The sequence below is a fragment of the Ictidomys tridecemlineatus genome, chromosome 14 (assembly GCF_052094955.1).
Source record: "Ictidomys tridecemlineatus isolate mIctTri1 chromosome 14, mIctTri1.hap1, whole genome shotgun sequence".
In the NCBI taxonomy this organism is placed as follows: Eukaryota; Metazoa; Chordata; class Mammalia; order Rodentia; family Sciuridae; genus Ictidomys; species Ictidomys tridecemlineatus.
This window is the reverse complement of record NC_135490.1, coordinates 62,568,693-62,592,862: the sequence shown is the minus strand read 5'-3', so window position 1 is coordinate 62,592,862 and position 24,170 is coordinate 62,568,693. Positions and strand designations below refer to the sequence as shown.

Genomic DNA, 24,170 nt, shown 5'->3' with positions numbered 1-24,170 from the left:
AAATATGTAGTTATTTTAATTTCTCAATTGGTTCCCAATGATTTGTTTTCAACCAAATGGAAGGAGGATCTAATTAAATTACCAGCTAATTACTTAAAAATTAATATTGAAAAATGCTAAAGTCAGTAGGCGATACTTCAAGGAGGAACATAATAATTGCTCAAAGCATCTTCCTTATTTAGTAGTTATTGTAGTAATTTTAAAATGGCCACAAGTTGTTTTTTTAATCAGTACCATATTTGAACATTTTCATGGGGTACATTCTGACAATTTGATATATATAAGCAATACATAATGGTCAGGGGCTGGGGATGTGGCTTAAGCGGTAGCTTGCTCGCCTGGCATGCGTGCGGCCTGGGTTTGGTCCTCAGCACCACATACAAATAAAGATGTGTAAAGGTAAAATTTCCAAGCTGATTCTAAGCCGCAGAGCCTGAGTTAAAGTGTAAAAGACCAGGCATCCTAAAGTTTCCAAAGTGCAGAGATTGGGTTAAAAAGTAAAAGACTAGTATTGTTAGAGTCCCTCTGCTACACCCAAAACCTGTAATCCCTGTAGCTGTTAGGACAATACTGGAACTGCCCAGTAAATATTTCCACTGACTTTCTGGTTGTTTAATAGCTAAGGGTTCCGAGTTGCTTGGCACGTAGGCATTGCAGGACCTAAACCAATCAGTTTGAATGTGTACCCCACCTAGGATGGGCAATCACTCCTGCCCTAATTGTTCCCGCCAATGTATGCACTAATCCTGACTCAGGGTTGTTGTTCAATTTTCCCGCGCCTCATGATGATTTGTTCTGATGTATGCAAAGCCCCCGACCCTCTCCAAAAAGTGTACTTAAGCTCCGCTTGAACTCTGCTCTGGGCTCTGAGCCGCTCTCCCTTCTTGAGTGGGCACAGAGTCCCAGCGCGTTGGAACAGGATCCTCAATAAACTTCCCCCCTGCGATTGCATGAAGTGAGTCTCTTGTGTGGTTTCTCCCCTCCGACGCTCCGCTGCACCCCAACAGATGTTGTGCCCGCCGAAAACTAAAAAATAAATATTAACATTCTAAAAAAAATACATAATGATCAAGTCAGGGTACTTAACACATCTCTTCAAACTTTAATAATTGGGGCTGGGGGTGTGGCTCAGCGGTAGAGCACTTGCCTAGCATGTGTGAGGCCCTGGGTTCTATCTTCAGCACCACATAAAAATAAATAAACAAAATAAAGGTATTGTGTCCAACTACAACTAAAAAATGTTTTAAAAAAACTTTAATAATTTTATGTATTGGGAATTTCGTACTCATCAAGTCATTTTGATATATCATAGGTTGTTTTAACCAATAGTTACTCTAGTGTGCTCCAGAAAACCAGAACTAATTCCTCCTCTTTAATTATTCTGCTGCCTCTTATCTAACTTCTTTCTTTCCCCCTTCTACCTACCCTTCCCATTCTCTAATGACCACTTTTACCCTCTGTTCAATGAAGCTAACTCTTGCATTTCCACAAATGAGTGAGAACATGTGGTATTTGTCTTTTCTGTCTGGCTTATTTCACTTAATATAATGACCTAGACTTCCATTCACGTTGCTACAAATGACAGGATTTCATTCTTTTTAATGACTGAATAATAGTCTGTTGTGTATATTATTTATACCATTTTCTTTTTCCAGGCATCATTGATGGATATCTTGGTTGACGCCACAGCTTTGTTACTGTAAATAGTGCTGCAATAAATGTGGGCGTGCAAGTATGTCTTTGGAATGATGATATCATTTACTTTGGAAATTTTCTCAGTCGTGGAATTGCTGGATCATATAGTAGTTCCGCCGGGGCCCTGTGCATGTTAGGAAGATGTTCTACTGTAAGGGTCCAGCGAACGTCGGAGGAAGAGACCACCAAGAGACCTACTCATGCAACAGTAAAAGGGGTTTATTGCAGATCCAGCATGCTGGGGCTCCACGCTCACTCAAGAAGGGAGAGCAGCCCAGAGCCCCGAGCAGGGGTTGAGCAGTGCTTAAGTACACTTTTTTAGGGAGGGCAGGGACTTTGCATACATCAGAGCAAATCATCATGAGGCTCTGGAAAATTGAACAACAACTCTCAAACATGATTAGTCCATTCATTGGCGGGAACAGGTCGGGCGGGGGTGATAGGTCACTCCTAAGGGGGGGGGGTACATTCAAACTATTGGTTTGGGCCCTGAATGCCTACGTGCCAAGCTGCACAGGGTCCTAGGTTATTAAACAACTAAATGGTCAGGGGGAATATCTACTGGGCAGTCCCGGGAATTGTCCTAACAGCTACAGGAATTTCAGGTTTTGAGTGTAGCATAGGAACTTAACAATACCTGGTCCTTTACATTTTAACTCAGGCTTTGCAGCTTAGAAGCAGCTTTACAGTGCCTGGTCCTTTACATTTTAACTCAGGCTTTGCAGCTTAGAAACTTTACCCTTTCACTACCACTGTCTCTAATTTTAGTTTTTTAAGGAATCTCCATACTGTTTACTATAATGGCCATTCTAATTTATTTTCCCACCAACAATGTATAAGAGTTCCCCTTTCTCTGCATCCTTAACAGAATGTTTAAATTTTTGTCTTTTTAATAGTAGGCATTCTATCAGTGAGGTGATATCTCACTGTGGTTTGATATTTTTTTCCCCCTGGCTACAAGTTTATTCACCTTACAAGTTCATTGAGGTGGCTGACCATGTCCATTATATATTGCTTATATATACCTGCCTCTAAACTGGAATTTTATTGCTGACCCAGCCCCAGATTCGACTTTCTTGTCAGCATCAGAGGGCACAGCACTTCCTGTCTCTGTCAGCTTCCTCTCTTGTGGTCTTGCAGGCCATATACTCCCCAGACCTTTGGGCTGAGGTCTGTTAGTCTCTGGTCGGCTACTACATAGAGTGGCAGGTACAATCTCAGGTGGCAGGTGGAGGTAATCATGGAGATACTGAATGCCCTCATTGGTAAGGAACTAGTAGAAATATCTCCAGGCAAACCATTCCTTCATATAGCCTCCAGACTTGAGAGACTGACTGTATGGCCTTTATGACATGAAGGTTGGGCACATTCTTATCTTCCAGCTCCAAGTGCATGGGTATGTGGACATCCTTCTTGGCCACGATCAGTCCCTCCTTAAAAAGGAATTCATTAATGCAATTTGATTCTTTTTGGGCATCAACATCACAGAGGCTTCAGGGGCCAAAGTGGAGGCTAGAAAGGCCGGTGGTTTGATTTGCATTTCCCTAATGATTAGTCATTTTGATAATTTTTTTTCTTATATGTTTTGGTCATTTGTATGTCTTCTAACCAGTGTCTAACTAGATCTTTATCCCATTTTAAAATTTGATTATCATTTTTTGTTCATTTCTTTAAATTCCTTATATATTCAGGATATTAATCCCTTGTTAGATGAATAGTCTGAACATATTTTCTCCCCCTTCTCTAGGTTATCTCTTTACTGTTTCACCATCCATGAAATGAGGGTCTTAAAGGGAGAAAGGAAAGAGTGACCTTCCAAGGTTTTAGGACTTGATTTTGGAGAAGTTCTAGCTTCTATGACTCATCTTGGGGGGGGGGGGAGGAATTCTGGTTTTAATGACTCACTTTGCAAGACAAAGAGTGAGTTAAGAGACAGTAGGGGTGGGATAAGTCAGAGAGACACTGTATTGTAGGGAGCAGTGATACCACCAGTTATAGGTGGTGAGTCCTTCCGGCTTCCCCACGTGTTGAAGTTTGAACATTAGAGAAGCACATGAGGCAAGCATATAAAGCAGGGTTTATTTAAAAAGGGATAATATAGACTTCTCCCGTGAGGGAGAAGGGGGCCATAATTGGTATCCTGGTATCCCAAGAAGCAAGTGTTCTGCCCTTTTTATATATCCTAGGCTTCCTTTGTTCTCCTGATTTCCCCCCCTTAGCTTTCTCCTTCCTGCTTAAGTGACTAGGCCCAGGAATGCTCAGTGGGAGGCCAAAAGGTGGGAAACAGGTGGGCTGAAGGGGTAAGGGCAGGATGGAGTAGCCAAGGACATATTAACAACCTTATAGCTCCCTATTGGGAGGGGAAATTCCTGGGATGGTTACCTTGGCAACAGGTTGGAGTGGGGGCAGGTTCTTGTTCTTGATCTCTCAGGGAACAGTCTCTACTTCCCTGACTTACTCAAAATTGGCCTCCTTGACACAACCTGACTGGATTTACCTATCTACAATGACTGCCCGTCTAATTCTGGCTGCAGCTGGCGTGTATTCCTGTAATCCTAGAGATTTGGGAGGCTGAAGTGGGAAAATCCCAAATTCAAAGCCAGTCTCAGCAATTTAGTATGGCCTTAAGGAATTTAGCAGAACCCTGTCTTAGAAACAAAAAGCTGAAAATGTGGCTCAGTGGTTTAGCACCCCTGGTGAAGTGGGGGGGGGGAGTCACTGTTTCTGAGGCTTTACAGTCTCCTTTAGTTCCTTTTAAGTACTTGGTGTGCCAAAGTGCCATGTTTAAGGTATCATCTTCTGAGCCACAACAGGGACAAGAGCTCTTTGAGCTGTCATTGTGACTCTTCTACATCATCATCATCATCATTATTGGTAGTGAGGATTGAACCCAAAGGCACTTTAACACTGAACCATATCCCCAATCCTTTTTTTTTTTTTTTTCCTTGGGTACTGGGGATTGAACTCAGGGACACTTGACCACTGAGCCACATCCACAGACCTGTTCTGTATTTTATTAGAGATAGGGTCTCACTGAGTTCCTTAGCACCTCTCCATTGCTTTGAACTCTCGATCCTCCTGCCTCTGCCTCCCCAAAGGAGGAGGCGCTCGGCCTCAAGTGATTTTCTAAGTTACATGGATATCATACTTTATTCTTGTAGGAGAATCTTCCCCCGCCCCCTTTGGTACTGGGGATCAGATCCTGAGTTGTGCAGATGCGAAATAATCGTTCTACCTCTGAGCTGCCTCAACCTCCCGAGCTGCTGGGATTACAGGTGTGTGTGTTACTGTGCCTGGCTATCCCCAGCCCTTTTTATTTTTTTATTTTGAGGCAGGATTGCTTAGGGCCTCACCTTGTTGCTGAGCTTGGCATCAAACTTGTGATCCTCCTGCCTCAACTTCCCAAATTGCTGGGATTACAGGCATTCACCACTGTGCCTGACTCATCTAAATTATTTGAAAATTAAAAGTAAAAATATCATTGTTGGTTGGAAGGTCACTATCTGATTTGGCATAGAACTTTTTTTGGGGGGGGGTACCAGGGATTTAACTCAGGAGCACTTGACATCCCCTGTCTTTTTTTTTTTTTTTTTTTTTTTTGGTATTTTATTAGAGACAGGGTCTCACTGAGTTGCTTAGCACCTCGCTTTTTGCTGAGGCTGGTTTTGAACTCTGGATCCTCCTATCTCAGCCTCCGGAGCGCTGGGATCACAGGCTTATGCCGCCACCAAGCCAGCTGGCAAAGAACTTTGAAGTTCAAAGAATTGAGTTTCCATTGCTCCAGTAAATCCTAGATGAGAATCTCCTTACTTATATAAGTGGAGATTTTTTTTTTTAATATTTATTTTTCAGTTTTCGGCGGACACAACATCTTTGTTTGTATGTGGTGCTGAGGATCGAACCCGGGTCGCACGCATGCCAGGCGAGCGCGCTACCGCTTGAGCCACATCCCCAGCCCAGATTTTTTCTTTTAATAAGAATGAAAAATAGGGCTGGGGCTGGGGCTGGGGATATAGCTCAGTCAGTAGAATCCTTGCCTTGAATGTACAATGCCCTGGGTTCAATTCCCAGCACCACAAAAAGGGAGGGAGGAAAAAAGGAAGGAAGGAAAAATAGGGCTGACTGGAGGTTGCCTAGGTCAGCATGTCAGGAAAAGCTTAAAATTTAGATTGTAAGAAAATAAAATAGAAGTCATGTTTTGAAGACCTGTATTACAGGTACTTCACCAGTTTGTAAGAGCCAAGTCTCAAATAGCCAGCAGTTTGGTTCCTTTTTTTTTTTTTCCTTTTTTTAAAATATTTACTTTTGGGCTGGGGATGTGGCTCAAGTGGTAGCGCGCTCGCCTGGCATGCGTGCGGCCCGGGTTCCATCCTCAGCACCACATACAAACAAAGATGTTGTGTCTACCGATAACTAAAAAATAAAATATTAAAATTCTCTCTCTCTCTCTCTCTCTCTCTCTCTCTCTCTCTCTCTCTCTCCCTCTCTCACTCTCTCTTTTAAAAAAATAAAATATTTACTTTTTAGTTGTAAGTGGACATAATATCTTTATTTCATTTTTTTTTTAATGTGGCACTGAGGTTTGAACCCAGTACCTCATGTGTGGTAGGCAAGCACTCTACCACTGAGCTTCAACCCATGTCCAGTAGTTTGGCTCTTGAAAGATGTGATATCAGCCAAAAGACAACATGGCACAGAATATCAGAGTTCCAGCCATGCCTTAGAGATACGATATATCAGTAGTAACAAGGGGGCCTCAAATTTGTGTGAAAGGGACAGTAGACTATGGTATACACACACATATTGTATTTTATAAATACAAGGTGAAAAGCAACAACAATCATAGTGATAACATTATATTTTTGAGTGACAAAAGAAAAGGCATAGAATGAATGATTCTCCTTTGTCCATTGTTTGGTACAATCTATTTCTGAATCATTTATATAGTTTCTAAGGACAAGAATTATAAAAAAAGAATGAAAAATAGGAATAGAATTGGTGTTAAACCTGTCTTGGGCTGGGATATAGTTCAGTGGTAGGGTATATGCCTAACATGTGCAAGGCCCTGCACCTTGCCACCAAAATTGTTAAAACCTGTCTCATTTTAGCAGCAGTGATATTCATTCATAGGCATATGAATTAATAGAAAAAAAGTTTGGTCTCATTAAGTCACATCGCAATAAAAATTTAGTTTTTATGTTTAATTATCAAAATGTGAAGTATATTTCATCAATTGTATATTTGTAAACATTGATAATGCAATGAAGAAAATTTTAACACTAGTGCCTTCTGGTCACAGGAAGTTATTAAAACTTCAATTTCAACTTTTATTTTTATTGCAGAGATGTATATAGTTTTTCTAGTATAAAAATATATATTAAGTTTTATCTTGGGTAGAATGGAATTCTAAGTTTGTTCATTTTGCAGTTCAGTTGGAGATTGAACACAGCCATTCTTTACCACTGATATACATCCCCATCCCTTTTTATTTTATTTTGAGACAGGGTCTAAGTTGCTGAGACTAGCCTTGAACTTGTGATCGTCTTGCCTCAGCCTCCTGTGTCACTGAGATTATAGGTGTTTGCCACAGCACCCATCTGGAATTCTGAGTTTAAAGGGCAAATGAGATGCTCTTCATCTCATAAAAGTTACAACTATTAAAGAAAACTTGTTTGTGTGTCTTTCACATGGATGATGGCAGGTGTCTAATCACTACAATGGAAAATAAGTTTTATTTAATAATAGTAATGTTTATAATTGACTTGAAATCTTTTTTTGCCTAAATTTATGTTTTTTTGTTTGTTTTATACTAGGAATTAAATGCAGGGACAATTAACCACTCACTGAACCACACCCCCAGTCCTATATATGTATGTGTGTGTGTGTACATTTTTTTTGGTGGGGGGAGAATACCAGGGATTAAACTCAGGGGGTACTCAACCACTAAGCCACATCTCCTACCCTATTTTGTGTTTTCTTTAGAGACAGGGTCTCACTGAATTTCTTAGTGCCTCGCTTTGCTGAAGCTGGCTTTGAACTTGTGACCTTCCTGCCTCAGCCTCCCAAGCTGCTGCAATTGCAGGTGTGGGCTACTGAGCCCAGCTCCTTTTTATATTTTATTTTGAGGCAGGATCTCGCTAAATTTCTTAGGATCTCACTAAGATGCAGAGGCTGGCTTTGAACTAGGGATCCTCCTGCCACTGGGATCACAGGTGTTCACCACGGAGTCTGGCTTAACTACAGTGATTTATTCATGCAAACAGGATTTTGAAGACTACAGTTATGGTTTAGATATGACTTGTCCCACCAAATCTCCTGTGTGAATGCAGAAATTCATAGGTGAAATGATTACTTTATGAAAGCTGTAACCTAATTAGTCCATCCTAGTTTGGGCTAACCGGGTGATAACTGTAAGCAGATGGGCATGGTTGGAGGTGGATCACTGGTCTGTTCATGTTCATTGTGCACCCCCCTCCACGTTGTCGGGAACTAGGACATTCTCCTTCAAAGATTAGCCTGACAGCCCCCTGGGAGACATTCTGCCCTGAAGGCATCCTGCCTATCTCCCTGGAACACCCTGCGGTTATCAGGATCATCAGACGTCTTGCAGTTTTACCCACCCACATCCAGCAATTGCGAAGAGCTTCCCCATCCCCAGCATATAAATACCCCTGTGTGAACAATAAAAGTTTGCAGCTTGATCAGAACTTTTGTCTTGCTGTCACCTTTCGTGTCTCTTGTCCCTTCATTCCTCCCCATCTAGGTTCACTGCCCACGTTGATGTGTCCTGCCTGACGGGACACACGTTACTCCCCTCTTCTGCGCACAGTTCTTGCTCTCTTTCTCACTCTTTCTCTTTCCTTCCTGGCTGCCATGAACAGAGCAGTGTTCCTTTGCCATGATATTCTGCCTTACCTTGGGCCCCAAACAATGCAGTTAGCCCACCGTGGACTAAAACTTCTAGAAAGATGAGCCCCCAAAAAACTTTTCCGTTTAAAAAATATTTTTTTAGTTGTTGATAAACCTTTATTGTATTTATTTACATGCAGTGCTTAGAATCAAACCCAGTGTCTCACTCATACCAGTCAAGTGCGCTACTGCTGAACCACAGCCTCAGCCCCAAGTTTTCTTCCTTTAAGATAGCCTTGTGCGCTGGGATTGTGGCTCTGCGGTAGAGCCCTCCCCTAGCATGGGCGGGACCTGGGTTCGATTCTCAGCACCACATAAAAATAAAGACATTGAGTTGTGTCCATCTACAAAAAAGATTCATTCTCATTCTTTCTCTTTCTCTCTCCTTTAAAAAAAAAAAAAAAAAAGATAGCCTTGTCAGGTATTTTGGACACCATAATGAAAAACTAACACAACTACTAATTTAGAACAGTGTCCTTCACATGTTTGACCACAACTCAGGTAAGAAATAAATTTTATAGGGTGATCCAATACACCTATATTACTTAAAATTGAAATAAAAGATTTATGGAACAATCTACACTTTGTATTTTACCATCTTAAAAAAAAAAATGCCACTCCTCTTTGGCGGGTGGAGGAGGCCGAAGAGATGCTGGGCGCTGGGCACGCTCCCCCTTCTTTCCCTCCATGACTTTCCCCAGCAAGACTGTCCCCGCCCAGATATGGCTCGTGGACAGTAGAAGATTCAGTTTCAGTGAAAAAATGCCCAAAAGCAGGCTGGACAAAAGAAGAAACAAGGACATAACCAAAAGGCTGCTGCCAAAGCTGCCTTAACGTATACCTAACCTGTCTGTAGGACACAAATGCCAGACCCTAAGACCTTCAAGCAGCACTTTGAGAGCAAGCACCCTAAGACTCCACTTCCTCCAGAATTGGCTGATGTTCAGGCATAAAGTTGTTTATAGGTGAATTCATGACACCTTCGAGTCTTCTATTGTCTCAGACCTTATGTAACAAACCTACAGCTGCTTTTCTAACAAACTGTTGATCAGCAAAACTCAAGGGGCTACAGAAACACTCATTTTTATGCTGTTCCCTTTTGGGATTCATGCAAAGACAATTCTGTGTAAATGTACAGTTGACTCTGATTTGGAAATCTGAAAATCAGTCTGTCCTTGTTATAAAATTTTTTTTTACAATTGCAATTGTTCATGTTGTGTAAAATAACTCATTTAATAAAGTAGTACTTTAATTAAAAAAAATGCCAGTAGTGAAACACTAAATTGACTTGCTGTCAGTCTAGTATAATTTTCTGCAGTGGTTAAGTGCTCCTGGGTCAATCTCTAGTACAAAAAAAAAAAAAAAATTTAAAATAGAGAAGTGATTTTGTCTCTTTCATGACTCAGATTCACCCCTTCTTGTTCTTTTGACTTCCACCAACAATTTGTAGTCTTGTATCCTTTCCCTAGATTATTACCATTGAGTTATCCTAATTCGGGCATTCTTATTCCAGTTTATCCTGATTAATCCTTCCACACCTCTGCATCGCTTCCTCTTAGCTTGCTAAACACCTTTTAGATGAATCTCAGACTCCTTCTCAGCTGGATATGAAAATTTGGGGGGCGGGGGTCATGGATTTAGACTGGGCAACCACACTGAGCCTAACAGAGCAAACCAATGTAGAGTTTAATCATAATCATAGATGGTTGGAGCAACTTTTAGTTGGAGGCCTGATACCCAATTAACAAAGCTGAATAACTAGTTTAGTGTAACCAGTTGAATGGTTGAGTGACCATCCTGTAGTTGATTTATTTTCTATGCCTCACATCTGTTATTTCTATAAATACTATCAGATCATCTTCTTGTTTGGCATTCTCAGACTCTGTTCCAGTTTCTGGAAGCTGTCCCATCTATGACTCATTTTTTATTTTGACCTAATTGGCCTAATTTAATCTTCCCTATCAATATCAGTGTTCAAAAGTGTCTAGCAGCCAGCTGGGTGCTGTGGCGCACACCTGTAATCCCAGCAGCAAAGGAGGCTGAGGCAGAAGGATCTCAAATTCAAAGCCAGCATTCAGAGCCACAATATGAATAGTTTAATGAGGTCATAAGCAATTTAGCAAGACCCTGGTTCAGAAAACAAAAAAGGGCAAGGGATGTGGCTCAGGGGTTAAGCACCCCTGGGTTCAATCCCTGGTACCAAAAAAAAAAAAAAAAAAAAAAAGTGTCCAGTAAAGAATCTTCTTCAGTTTGGTTGGCATCCACCATGTCCAGCTAAAACCCAGCCAGTAGTTATTTTGGTTTGGTCCAGCTTTGCCTCTATTTCCGGCCCCCCTCTGCATCCCCCACCTCTGCCTCTTATGTCCATGGATACCCATGTCAAAGTTATCTCCACCAGAAACCTTGCTTCATGCCATTTTTGTGTGGCTGTATATAATCAAATAGTCCTTAGTTAAGTCAGATCCTTTTCTTGTGGATCCACAGTTCATAGTCCCATTTGGCTCATTGGTATGAAGTCCAACTCAAATAATCATTTAATATAAGTGATGTTTTCATTCATACTGAACTATATCTTACTCGTGATAAACTTCTCTAAATATTCTAAAGCAACCACTTCCTACTCCATAATTGGCTTATTTAGCTTCCATTTCTTTGCTTGGGGTTATCCTCTTGGCCATGAATGGCAACTGTGAAAAAGCAAATTAACAAAGCAATATCATGGTTATGGTCTCACCCAAAGGATTTAATTATTTTGGATAAAATAAGTAAATTTTATAATTTTTTTTTCAGTATTAGAGATTGAACCCAGGAGCACTCTACCACTGAACAGCAGCCTTTTCTAATTTTGATTACTAATAATTAATTTAGGTACCTCGGATTGAACCCAGGGGCTTTTAACCACGGAGCCACATCCCTTATCCTTTTATTTTATATTTTGAGACAGGTCTTGGTAAGTTGCTGAGAGCCTTAGAAAATTGCAGAGGCTGGCTTTGAACTTGTGATCCTTCTGTCTCAGCCTCCTGAGCCATTGGGAAAACAGGCATGCACCAATGCGCCCGGGTCTATTTTTTATTTTGAGGCAAGTTCTCACTAAGTTGCTTAGGCTGGCCTTAAACTTATGATTCTCCTGCCTTGGCCTCCAAAGTAGCTAGGATTATAAATACCCTCCACTTTTTAGAAGTAATTATTTTCTTTTAGTTTTAGTTGGACACAATACCTTTATTTTATTTATTTTTTTTAAGTGGTGATGATGATCAAACCCAGCTACTCGTATGTGCTAGGCGAGCGCTCTACCGATGTACCTCAACACCAGCCCCAGAAATAATTATTTTGACTGATGGATGTTCTGGAATAAAGAAAGAAAAAAGAGCATACTGTTGTATATTAGTACAGTTGGCCCACTGTATCTGAGGGTTCCACATCCAACTAACTACAGATCAAAATATTTGGAAAAAGTTATATCTGTACTAAACATGTACAGACTTTTTTCTCATGATTATTCTATAAACAATATAGTATAGCAGTGGCTTTTTATAGCATTTACATTGTGTGAGGTATTATATGTAATCTAGAGATGATATAAAGTATAGTATATGCATAGGTTATATCCAAATATGGTACAGTTTTATATAAGGGACTTGTGTATTCTCAGGTTCTGGTATCCTGGGACCATGGTCCTGGAATTAGTCCCTTGCCTATAGAAAAAAAAAAAAAAAAGTCTGGAGGAACACTCTCTAGACTTTTACCAGAGGTTATCACCAAAATTGAGATGATTACAAGGACTTTCTAGTCTCTTTCTTTTTGCAGTACTGGGGATTAAACCCAAGAGTGCTTGTTCTATAAGTGAGGTACATCCCCATCCTTTAAAAATATTTTTATTTTGAGATGGTCTCACTAAGTTACCTGGGCTGGCCTTGAATTTGAGATCTTCCTGCCTCAGTCTTCCAGTCCCTAGGATTAAGGATGTGCCACAGTGCCCAGCCTCACTTTTTACATTATATAATCTTGCGGTAGTTTATATTTTTCTGTGAATTAGGTTTATAATCAAAAAAAGAGTAAACATATTTTGCAAAAGCTTTACACCTAAGTGGATTAAACCAGAATAATTTCCCTAGGAGAACTGTTAATTAAACTAACCTACTTTTATTATCTTTTGAGCAAGGAAAAAAATGTTCTAGACCCTTAAGAATTGAGTTTTTTTTTTTTCCCTCATTTACAAAGAAAATAGAGACCATTCAACCTGGGTTCTAATTACTGCTTCACTCCTTCTTAGTCTGGAAACACCCAAAACTGGCAACTTTTTTTTCTCCTCCACTGGCAGGAGCCACTCCCAGTGGCTCGGGAGGCTAAGACAGGAGAATCGTAGGTTCAAAGTCAGCCTCAGCAACAGCAAGGTGCTAAGCAACTGAGACCCTGTCTCTAATAAAATACAGAATAGGATTGGGGATGTGGCTCAGTGGTCAAGTGCCCCTGAGTTCAATCCCGGTACCAAAAACAAAAAACAAAAACTGGTTTCTGACTGTCTTCTTCCTCCTAGGAACTTGCTTTTAGCAAAATGGCAGAGTAGGACAGTACTTAGCAGATCAATGCTATTTATGTTTGGGGTAGAGTCTGAGATTTTTGCATTTCTAACAATTCCAAGGTGATGCCTGGGATGCTAGTCTGAGAATCATGCTTTGAGTAGCTGGGAATAGAGTATTTTTAACTGTAATTCACCTCCCCACTAGTTGTTCCAATGCCATTCCTTTCCGTGGATTTTGTGTACAGCTAGCGATTAGCTAATGTAATGGAATATTTCTGAAATAGTAATGGATTTCCATTCTTTCCTTAGCCTTCTTGCCACACCCAGCTCTTCTATCTCCCACACGTGTTCAACACTGGTTATACATTAGAATCATCTGTGGAGCTTTCCACATCCACAGCCCAGTTGTGCCAGGGCAGTGAGGAAGGTTGCTGAAAGACCAGAGAAAGTGCCCAGAGGCAGCATGCAAGACATATGATTTATGGGGCAAAACTTACAAGAGATCAGCAACTGCTCCAAGAAGAGGCCAATGGCCATAGGCTAAACAGATAGCAAGCACATCTGTCCTCTCTGATTTGCCAAACAGTACCTCCTCTCCTTCACAGCTTTTTGTCCAGTGGCAGCCAACTAGATGAATGACACAAATTCTTTCCGTAGTGCTCTCAGTTCTGTGCCAGTCACTACTGAAAGAGGTTTTATAAGTTAGGCTACAGAAGCAGTGACATCACATAAGCTTGCTTAGTTTGCTTGTATGACCAGCATCCTAAGGAGCAAACTGTTCTGGTGTATATGTAAGAAAGTAGCTTTCTTTCTTTCTTTTTTTTTTTTTTTTCAGTTCTTTTTTTCCTTTTCTTCTTCTAAGAAAGTAGCTTTCTAAACCAGGCATGGTGGTGCACTCCTATAATCCCAGTGACTCGGAAGACTGAGGCAGGAGGATCACAAGTTGGAGGCAAGCTTCTGCAACTTAGTGAGACCCTGTCTCAAAATAAAATAGTAAATAAAAAAGGGTAGGAATGTAGCTCAGTAGTAAAGCTCCCCTGGGTTCAATCCCCAGTACCAATCCTACTTCCTGAAAAAAAAAAAAAAAAAGAAAGTAGCTTTCTACAGATAACACTAATATGCCCTATTCCCAGCGTGCATAAGAGGAAGATGGTGTCCTTCAAGATAATATATGTCTGCACTTTATGGCTTAGGTTGCTCTCATTATTCTCAACTTGCCTAAGTTTTTGGTGTTTTACTGCCTCTCTTTTCTTAAAAATTATACATAGCTGAATCTCTGCCTATAAATTATTAAACAAAAATACATAGGAAGAGAGAAACCTCAAATGGAGACCAGATATACCCCCCAAACAAGAACAAAGTTTCAAGAGAAATTATGATGGATTATAAAAAGATAGGTATACTCCTTGGCCACTTGAATTGTGGACCAAGATTCACAAGTTAGTCCTTCAGAAATATTGTAGTTGTATTTTAAATGCAGAGTTTTTTTTGGCGGGGGGTACCGGGGAATGAACTCAAGGGCACTTTTCCCAGCCTTTTTAATTTTTTACTTTGAGACAGAGTCTCATTTGCCTCAGCTTTCCAAGTCACTGGGATTACAGGTGTGCAACCTGTGCTTGGCTCTAAATTCAGGATATATATTAAGACCAGTGGGTCCTCACTATCCAAGGCAGAGAACTTGTATGGATTCAAGTATATCCCATCCTTGTACCAGCCTTTGTTAAATACTTGAACAGTGGGGCAGGTGCAGTGCAAGATGTTGGCTGTAATGCCAACATCTTGGAGGCTGAGGCAGGAAGATCACAAATTTGAGGCCAGCCTCAGCAATTTAGTGAGGCCTTCAACAACTTAGCAAGACTCTAAAATAAAAAGTAAAAAGGGCTAGGCATGTAGCTCAGTGGTTGAGCAGCCCTGGGTTCAATCCCCAATGACTAATAAACAAAACAGTGGGGCAGGGCTTGCCTAGACTGCACAAAGCCCTGGGTTTCCAGCACTGGCGAGGATGGGATGGGGCGGGGGTTAGATGCCCTGGACTCAAGACTCCTGCATTCCCCTATCCCCTGCTCTGTCCCCATACCCCCATGTTTTTTATTATCTGCAAGCAAAGCAAAGCACTCCGTGTTCATTATAATTGTGAAACACAAAGGTATTAGGTGGAAGTTCTTCTCAATGGAGCATTCATTCAGTTTCTGACTGAGCTCTTGGTCCTTGTATCTAGCAAGTATAAACTGAGTCAATTAAATACTTCTGAGAACTTCTAGTAATCAATTATCTGAGTCCTACTAAGCACAGTAAAGAGCCTTGTTTTTACTTATATTAGAAAAAGGTAAGTCCCATCTGTGATTTTTGTCTGTTTTATTAAAAGGATGTATAAATCCCAGGCTCCTAGCAGAGAGGGCACTCAATATTTGTTGAATGAATGAGATTGCTTTTCTCCACTATTAATAAGCATTATTCAAGGCCAAAGATGTTGCCAACTCTACCGGGGAAGGGGAAAGCAACCCAGAAGGGTTCATTGCTCAATGGGCTCCTTTGGAGCAAAGGTTTTGAAACAATTTACCTTTGCCTACCCAAGATCACAGAGGCACTCAATGGCTTGTTTTGCACTCTGGTCTTTGGGTGGAGATAGACTGGGTGTGATCTCTGATCTAGCAGAGCTGAAATCCTGAAATTTTGCAGCTTAGCAGTTCTCAAAGTAGGATCCCTGATCTAGGGACATCAGTGTCACCTGGGAAAACTTATTAGAAATGCAAATTCTCTGGGGCTGGGGATGTGGCTCAAGTGGTAGCGTGCTCGCCTGCCATGCGTGGGGCCCGGGTTCGATCCTCAGCACCACATACAAACAAGGATGTTGTGTCCGCCAAAGACTAAAAAATAAATATTAAAAAAAAAAAAAAAGAAATGCAAATTCTCAGGACACCCGCCCAGACCTATGAGCCTCTGGGGGTGTGGCAGCAATGTTTTAATAAATACTCCAGGTCACTCTTATGTATTCTAAGGCCTGAGAACCACTGATGTAGTGGTATGGTGGGTAGAAGGATGAACCAGATATCTAGAGGACAAGTGTTGGAAGGGGGCATGCAGCTAAGCAAGGAGGTGAATGCTCTCTTCTACCAATTCTTTAGGGAGCTAGGAATGATGAGTGTTTAAAATGCACAGACTTGGCTATGTAAGCTTCCTTAGAACCCCTACAGTGTTGGAGAAAGGGGAGCAGGGAAAAAGATTGAGTTTTCCCCTTGTTCTAATCATATCAAGTTCTGACCTGATGTGGCAGATAGTGTTCTTGTTGAATTAGAGGATGAGGCATATTGATTGCCATAGTATGGATCCGGAAGGCCCATGTGTTAAAGGTATGGTCCCCAGCCCAGGGCATCTGTTGGAGATGGGGGGACCTTTAAGAGGTGGGGCCTAATGAGAGCTCTTCATGGGACATGACTTTGACCCAGTTCCTACTTCTTCCAATCCACTGGCATGAGGTGAATTTTTTTGTTGTTTTTAATATTTTTTAGTTGTAGTTTGAACGCAATACCTTTGTTTTATCTGTGGTGCTGAGGATCAAACCCAGGGCTTCACATGTGCTAGATGGGCACTCTACTGCTGAGCCACAACCCCAACCCCTGGGGTGAATGGTTTTGCTCTGCTGTGTGCTCTTGCCATGATGTGCTGTTATAGGTCCTAAGGAACATGGCCTGAAAATCAAGGACAGAAGCCTCTCCACCAGTGAGCCGAATCAATCTTTTCTTTTTTTTTTTTTTTTTTTGGTACTAGGAATTGAACCCAGGGGTGCTTAACCACCAAGCCGTATCCCCAGTCCTTTTTTATATTTTATTAGAGACAGGATCTCGCTGAATTGTTTAGGGCCTCAATAAATTGGTGAGGCTGGCTTTGAACTTGGGATCCTCCTGATTCAGCCTCCCAGGTACCTGAGAACACAGGCATGTAACAGCACATCCAGCTTGGCAGTGCCATCTTATTTCTCTGTGGTTTATAGATTTCCCAAACCTACCTAGGGGTGAAGAGGTGGAAGTGGGGGAACCACATAATATATACCCTATAAGGTGCCTCCACAAAAGTCCCTTTTGCTTCTCAAAGGTTTGGCTTATTGTAGGATGGCTCTGGACATTGCAAAAGGCTGATTAGTATAGATGCCATTTATGGAGGACAAAGTCACACTTACATTTTCCTTATATTAAATGAACACCACCAGGCACTTGTAATCCCAGCGGTTCAGGAGGCTGAGTCAGGAGCATTGCAGGTTCAAAGCCAGCCTCAGCAAAAGCAAGGTGCTAATCAACACAGTGAGACCCTGTCCCTAAATAAAATACAAAACAGGGCTGGGGATGTGGCTAGGTGGTCAAGTGCCCCCGAGTTCAATCCCTATAACACCCCCCACCCCCCCACACACAAAGAGAACCACTATTTTTTTTGGTGTGTGTGTGTATGTGTGTGTGCGTGTGTGTGTGGTGCTGGGGATTGAATCCAGGGCCTTGTGCATCCGAGGCAAGCACACTACCAATTGAGCTATATACCTAGCTCCACTAACATATTTTTTGGTACTGGGGAATAAACCCAGGCGCACTTTGCCACTGAGTTACACTCCCAGCATTTTTTTTTTCTTTTGGTCTGGGGGCACAGAAGTGTGTCACTAATTTGCTAAGGGCCTCACTAAGTTGCTGAGACTAGCTTTTAACTTATGATCCTCCTGCTTCAGCCTCCTGAGTTGCTGATATAATAGGAGTGTGCCACTGTGCCTGGCTGCTAATATAATTTGTTAATGAACTGAGTGAGTGTAGCAAAGTTCATCAGGCTTAAAGAATATTTGTCCTTTAGCTAGTAATAGTATACTAGGAACTGGGAGGTAGTTCAGTGGTAGTGCTTGCCTAGCATGTATGAGATTAGGGCCCCAGTACCAAAAAAGGAAAACAAAATCTAAATAGTGCCTTGTATATTTCAAAATTGCTCAGATCACCACACACAAAATGATAACATTGAGGTGATGGGTATGCCAATTAGTTTGAGTTAATTGTTCTAATCTGTATACATAGATCACAACATCACTTCATACTGCTGTGCTGTGCAGGACCTCAGCTTTGTAGAATACATACTGTAGATGTTTAACATTGGAGGTGAGAGGCTCCACTCAGGAGCTAGGAAACAGCTCATGGACTTCCTAGCCGATTCTTAAAGGGCTCAGAACATGAAACTGTCTTAAGAGTTGGGGAGTTACTGGCTACATCTATGTCCATAATCCCCAAACAAATCTGAACCTATCCTAGAGAGGCTAAAGAACAAATTTCAAACAGCCCAGGTATTCCTTTTAGAAGGTAGTCTTTCTTCTCTCACATTTAGAACGGAGTGACAAGGACAAGGTTTCCATGCCAGGACAAAGAGCCATGGCAGAGGTAAACTTTCTTCTTGGCAGAGTTCCTTAGAGGAAGGAACCAGCTGGCTACTGCTGGCCTAAAAGGTGAGCTGAGGATCAGAGGGCAGTATGGCCTCTTACCTGGGATGAGGGAGGAGGCAGAGCCATCATTTAATTTGTCCCCAATTTAGGTCTGGGCAGCAGCAGAACATTCTATCCTTGGTTCTGCTAATGATTCTGGCCACTCCTGTCTGCAAAACTTGTCCCATAGTACTCCTTTCAAGGGCTGAGGGACCAGTTCCCCTACCACAAGAGAGAGAATGTGAAGCGTAGTTAGGACTTGAATATACTTGGCATCTTTCACTTCACCTAACACAATCTGAATCACTTCTGAGTTACGCCGCCTTCCTTGCTTCAATGAACTCTTCCAGCAGGGGGCAGTAACAGATTATGACCGGATTCTAAAACCTCTCATCCGAACCTAAGGAACAAGTAAGAACTCAATAGGTTCCTCCCCTAAAAACTGCTTCCTATGCTGTGGACCCTGAACCCAGATGAGGGAAGGAGGATTTGCCTCTACTTTGCTCTAGTGCAAGAGTCCTCATTGCACCCCAGCTCTTTCTGCAGGGCACACTGAAATCATACTCCTGGGTGGCAGATTGCTTGCATGAGGCACTGGGTTCGATGGATCCTCAGCACCACATAAAAATAAACAATAAAGGCATTCTGAAAATAATAATAAAAGAAATCATACCCCTGTGTAAAAACCAGAAAAAAAAAATCTCATTTTTAGGGGTAGAACTTTTCCAGTTCATCTGTAGGAAAAGGTTCCTTACCTTATTTATTTATATTCATTCAGCCTCTTGCAGATGATAAAAGTCTGTGTTAGTTATTTCCAGAATCTGAAGTCTCTAATGCCTTCGCTGGGGTAGGTGCTGGCTGTTCCATGAACTGTCCCACAGAAAAGAAGGTGGGTATTTTGCTTGAGGAAGGGGTTGGTCTGTCTCAGAGGAAAAATTCACGCAAAATGGCTGCATTTCCAGGCCAGGTCTGACACTTCAGGAATGAAAACTGAATACACAAAACAGGACCTGGCACCAATCCTTAAAGATATGTTCCATTCCAAGGAAGCTCGGCTCCTTCAAGTCTGGGCTTGTTTAGTGATCTATCCCTGATGCTTAGATCAGCGCCTCACACACAGTAGGCACTATTTTAACAACCCATCAATCTTCTTTCAACCCATATCCATGTTCCACCTCCAACCCCCACACACCAAATATCTGAATGAGTCTCAATCTCTCCTTCACCTTGTCTACCTTAACACTATTCAGTCACTGATTTGTTCTAACATCTCCAACCAACATTCTAGTCTGAATCAGCACAGACACAGCATAAAGAGCACAGGATTTGGAGCTGGACAAACAGGAGTTGGAATCCCAGTTCTGACATTCACTAGGCATGGGGATGTTTTTAACACAGGACCAAAAATACCTACCTGTAAATTCTGGGGATCATAGATGAGATTGTAGTTAAGATCCAGATATACATGACATTCCATTTTTTTGTTGTTGTTGTTGTTCCAACAGTTGAATCCCATGCTATCTACAAAATTACCACAGGGTATGCAACTCACCACAGCCTAACATGTCTAAATATTCTTAGTGCTCTATCCCTGGTGCTTAGATCAGTGCCTCTCCATTTTGCTTATGCAGTTTCCTCTCCAGCCTGTCCTTCCCATTGACTGTCCCTGCTCCAATATTTATCAGTTTATTTTCACCTAGTCATGATTCCTTGATTATTCTTCTCAGACACTGTATAAAAATTCTCCTGTAGTACCTTGAGGTCTAGCATCATGCTGTTGATGCTTAGTAAATGCTTATGAAAGTGAGGATGGATTTAGCTGCAAAGACCACTTGCCAAGTCTATTGATGAATCCCACCCTTCCTGAAGTACCACTAGTTTTCAGGCAGCACCACGAGGGACTTTTCTGTTGGCCATGTGGACTTGGGCCTTTCCTTGAGTCATCTTGATCAATGTCACACTGGAGAGTGCCAGAAGATGGCCCCAGTTAGAAACAGTCTGGCTACTTGAGAATTCCCACAGCTGTGAAAACAGCCCGGAAATTGGACGTCCTTGGCATTCATTCTGTATAATTCCTTTTTTGGTACTGAGGATCAAACTCAGGGCTTCATGCATGCTAGGCAAGCACTCTACCATGGAGCCATTATCCATAACTCCTCCATTCTGCATAATTCCTAAACCAGCACTCTCTGATCTCTTTTCTGGGTCGCACAGACCAGAAACCTCCAAGACATTTCTCTCTTCTTTCTAGCTCAAGTGCTCTCGAGCCTCCTTTTCTAATACAGCCCATTCCCATCTCTACTGACTGGTTGAGCCTCTTCATTTGTGTATGGGAAACCTAATGCTTCCAACATTCCTCCAGCTAAAATGTTTTCAGAGCCTAATATCATAGACTGTTCGTAACCCTACCCTTCCTAAATGAAAATCTACCAGTCCTCCATGAAGGCTTCTCCAACCCGATTCCTTGACTTAAGGCATCGACACTGCCTTTGTTCATTGGTAATCATGACATTTCTGAGTGATCCTTAGCAACTCCCAGTACATCAGGATGTAAACTCAACAGGAACACACACCATAACTTAAAAACACTTCCTTGTATTTCCTCGTTCATGGGGCATGGTATCTACCAACAGTTGTCACTGCGTTCTTCAAAAGGAAAAACAGGTTTTGGTGATGCCAGAGGCAATGAGAAAGCCAAACTATGATGGTCTCTTGGAGTGACCATCTCTGCCAAGCTTTTAGGCTTGGTACATAGGAATGTCAATTTGGACCACAACAGTTTCAAACACTCTCCCCCAAGATTTCACTTCTTCGGGCACCAGAACTGGGCTGCAGATGGTTGGCACTCCACAGTACCTAGCCAGAATTGATGCTCAAGAAATATTAGGTCTTAGCTGGACACAGTGGTGCATGCCTGTAATCTCAGTGGCTCCAGAGGCTGAGGCAGGAGGATCGTGAGTTGCTTAGCACCTCATTTTTTGCCAGCCCTAGCAAAAAACAAGGTGCTAAGCAACTCAATAAGACCCTTTCTCCACATAAAATACAAAACAGGGCTGGGGATGTGGCTCAGTGGTGGAGTGCCTCTGCATTCAATCCCTGGTACCAAAAAAGAAATATCTAGGTCTTTCAGTGGATACTTTTTGTTCAGGTGGAAAGTTCATATTAGTCCTGGGAATAAAACCAAGGGCACTTTACCACTAAGCTTTACCCCAACACACCCCTCTCCACCCAACATGCACAGTTTTTGAAACAGTGTCTTGCTGACTTGCCCAGGTTGGCCTCAAACTTGCAATCCTCCTCCCTCAGCATCCCAAGTCACTGGTATTAGAGGTATTCACCCCTGTACCTGATATTCTGAATATTTTATCATTGTGGCCCCTCAAATACCAGAAAAGCCAAAATTAAAAAAACATATATATATATATATATATATATATCTTTGTTTTAGTTATAGGTGGACACAATAACTTTTATTCTTATGTGGTGCTCAGAATAGAACCCAGTGCCTCACATGTGCTAGGCAAGCTCTCTATTGCTGAGTCACAACCCCAGCCCCAAGAAAAGTCAAATTCTCGATCCTATAAATAAGGTAATTGACCCTGAGAGGTAGAACCAAAGAGGGGACTAGATCTGATAATATATATAGAGTGGTGAGCGAGACCACGAGACCACCGATAGGATGCCAGGGGTGAGATGATTATTTAAGCTAAGGGATCCAGGGCTGACCCAGTCTCTCACTTGTCCTAGCTAAAATCCACTGTTGCCTTTGCTCTAGTGGCAGCTCCTCCCTAGCCTCACTTCTCCATCCCAAAGAAAAGGCTATGCTGCGTGCTTGCATTCTACACACCAAACGCTGGGTCCTTCCATGTGCCACCAAGAGACATGTAGATTCCAGCTGCAATTAGTCCTTGGGTGGGGTCAGGAAAAAATCTGACAAAGCCCTTGGCCATTGAAGGCCTGCTGCCCCAAAAGGGGCTGGCTGACAAACGCTTTGAACCCACAGCTTCTCCAGTCCACATCAGCCACTGCCTCTTGGTCAAAGGCCGTCCATCTCCAGCACATCCTACAAACATGGCCTTTCTTAGGCTATTTGTAAAAGCCACCCCTGCTCACAAAAGTTGCCTGGTGTGTCCAAAGAAAGCAGCTTCTTTGATGTTCCATCCTTGTACATCTTGGTTTCCCAAGACCACCTGACCTCCATAACACTGGATACCTACCTCCTTCCAAACTCTCAGGGCCCAACTGCACATCACCTCCATTCCTCCCGCTGTGGGATTTACATTTTTGGGGGCGGGAATTGAACTGAGGAGCACTCTGAACCACAATCTCAGGCCTATTTTGTATTTTATTTAGAGACAGGGTCTCACTGAGTTGCTTTTTTTTTTTTTTTTTTTAAATTTTATTTTCTAGTTTTCGGCAGACACAACATCTTTGTCTGTATGTGGTGCTGAGGATCCAACTGGGCCGCACACATGCCAGGGGAGCGCGCTACCACTTGAGCCACATCCCCAGCCCCTCACTGAGTTGCTTAGAGCCTTGTTTTTGCTAAGGCTGGCTTTAAACTTGCAATCCTCCTGTCTCAGCCTCCCAAACTGCTGGGATTACAAGCATGCCACACCGGGCTCCTCTGTATGATTTAACACTTGCATAGACCATTCACTGGTAGCCAATCCTATATAATCCCATTTATACCTCCTTTTCTTATCAGTATATCTTACATTTCAATGAAATCCTCAAGGCAGAGAGCCTGTCTTATTTGTCTTCAAAGATGACTCACACAAAGGAATCACTCTACAAAGATCAAGTACGTGTGGATTACAAAGTACACTGGCCAAGGCTCAGGATCTTCCCTCTCTTAAATGGAATGGGCCCAAAGGGTGAAGGTGACTGGGTCACTTGACAGGCTTGGTGGGGGAAGAGTGGGGAGCCCAGAAGATAGGTAGCACCTGCCACTTCAAACAAAAGATCAAGCACAGTGGAACCGCAGCAGGGTACGGTGGCCCATGCCTGTAATCCCAGTGGCTCCGGAGGCTGAGGGAGGAGGAGCACAAGTTCGAACCCAACCTCTGCAAAAGTGAAGTGCTAAGCAATTCTGTGAGACCCTACAAAATAGGGCTGGGGATGTAGCTCAGTGATCAAGGGTTCCTGGGTTCAATCCCTGGTATAGAAAAAAAAAAAAAAAAAAAAAAAGAGTAGAGGTGCTCAGTCAGGCACAGTGGCTCCTGCCTATGATCCTGGCAACTCAGGAGCTGAGCAGGAGGATCTCAAGTTCAAAGCCTGACTCAGTAATTCAGTAAGGCCATGTCTCAAAATAAAAAAAAATTAAAAGGTCTGGGAGTATAGCTCAGTGGTAGAGCATCCCTGGGTTCAACTCCCCACTACCACTAAAAAAAAAAAAAAAAAAAAAAAAACTAGCCAAGCTCAAACCTAGTGCCATGTGTCATTTACTAGCTTCCCTCAAGCCAGTCTTCTTAGCTGTTAAAATAAAGAGAGTGCTTGCTCTACTTACCTACAGAATCAGTGTGAGAATCAAATGAGATAATGTAAAGGAAAATGCATTGTAAGCACTGAACAGATAATAGCTGGTATTAATTATCACTT

At 42.1% G+C, this 24,170-nt stretch overlaps 2 pseudogenes; one reads left to right on the top strand and one right to left on the bottom strand.

Annotated features, from left to right (window-relative positions):
- Nucleotides 1-246: 246 nt before the first annotated feature.
- Nucleotides 247-24,057, bottom strand: LOC144370452 (small ribosomal subunit protein eS10 pseudogene; annotated as a pseudogene).
- LOC101974980 (zinc finger protein 706 pseudogene) lies at nt 9,327-9,598 on the top strand (annotated as a pseudogene).
- Nucleotides 24,058-24,170: the final 113 nt, after the last annotated feature.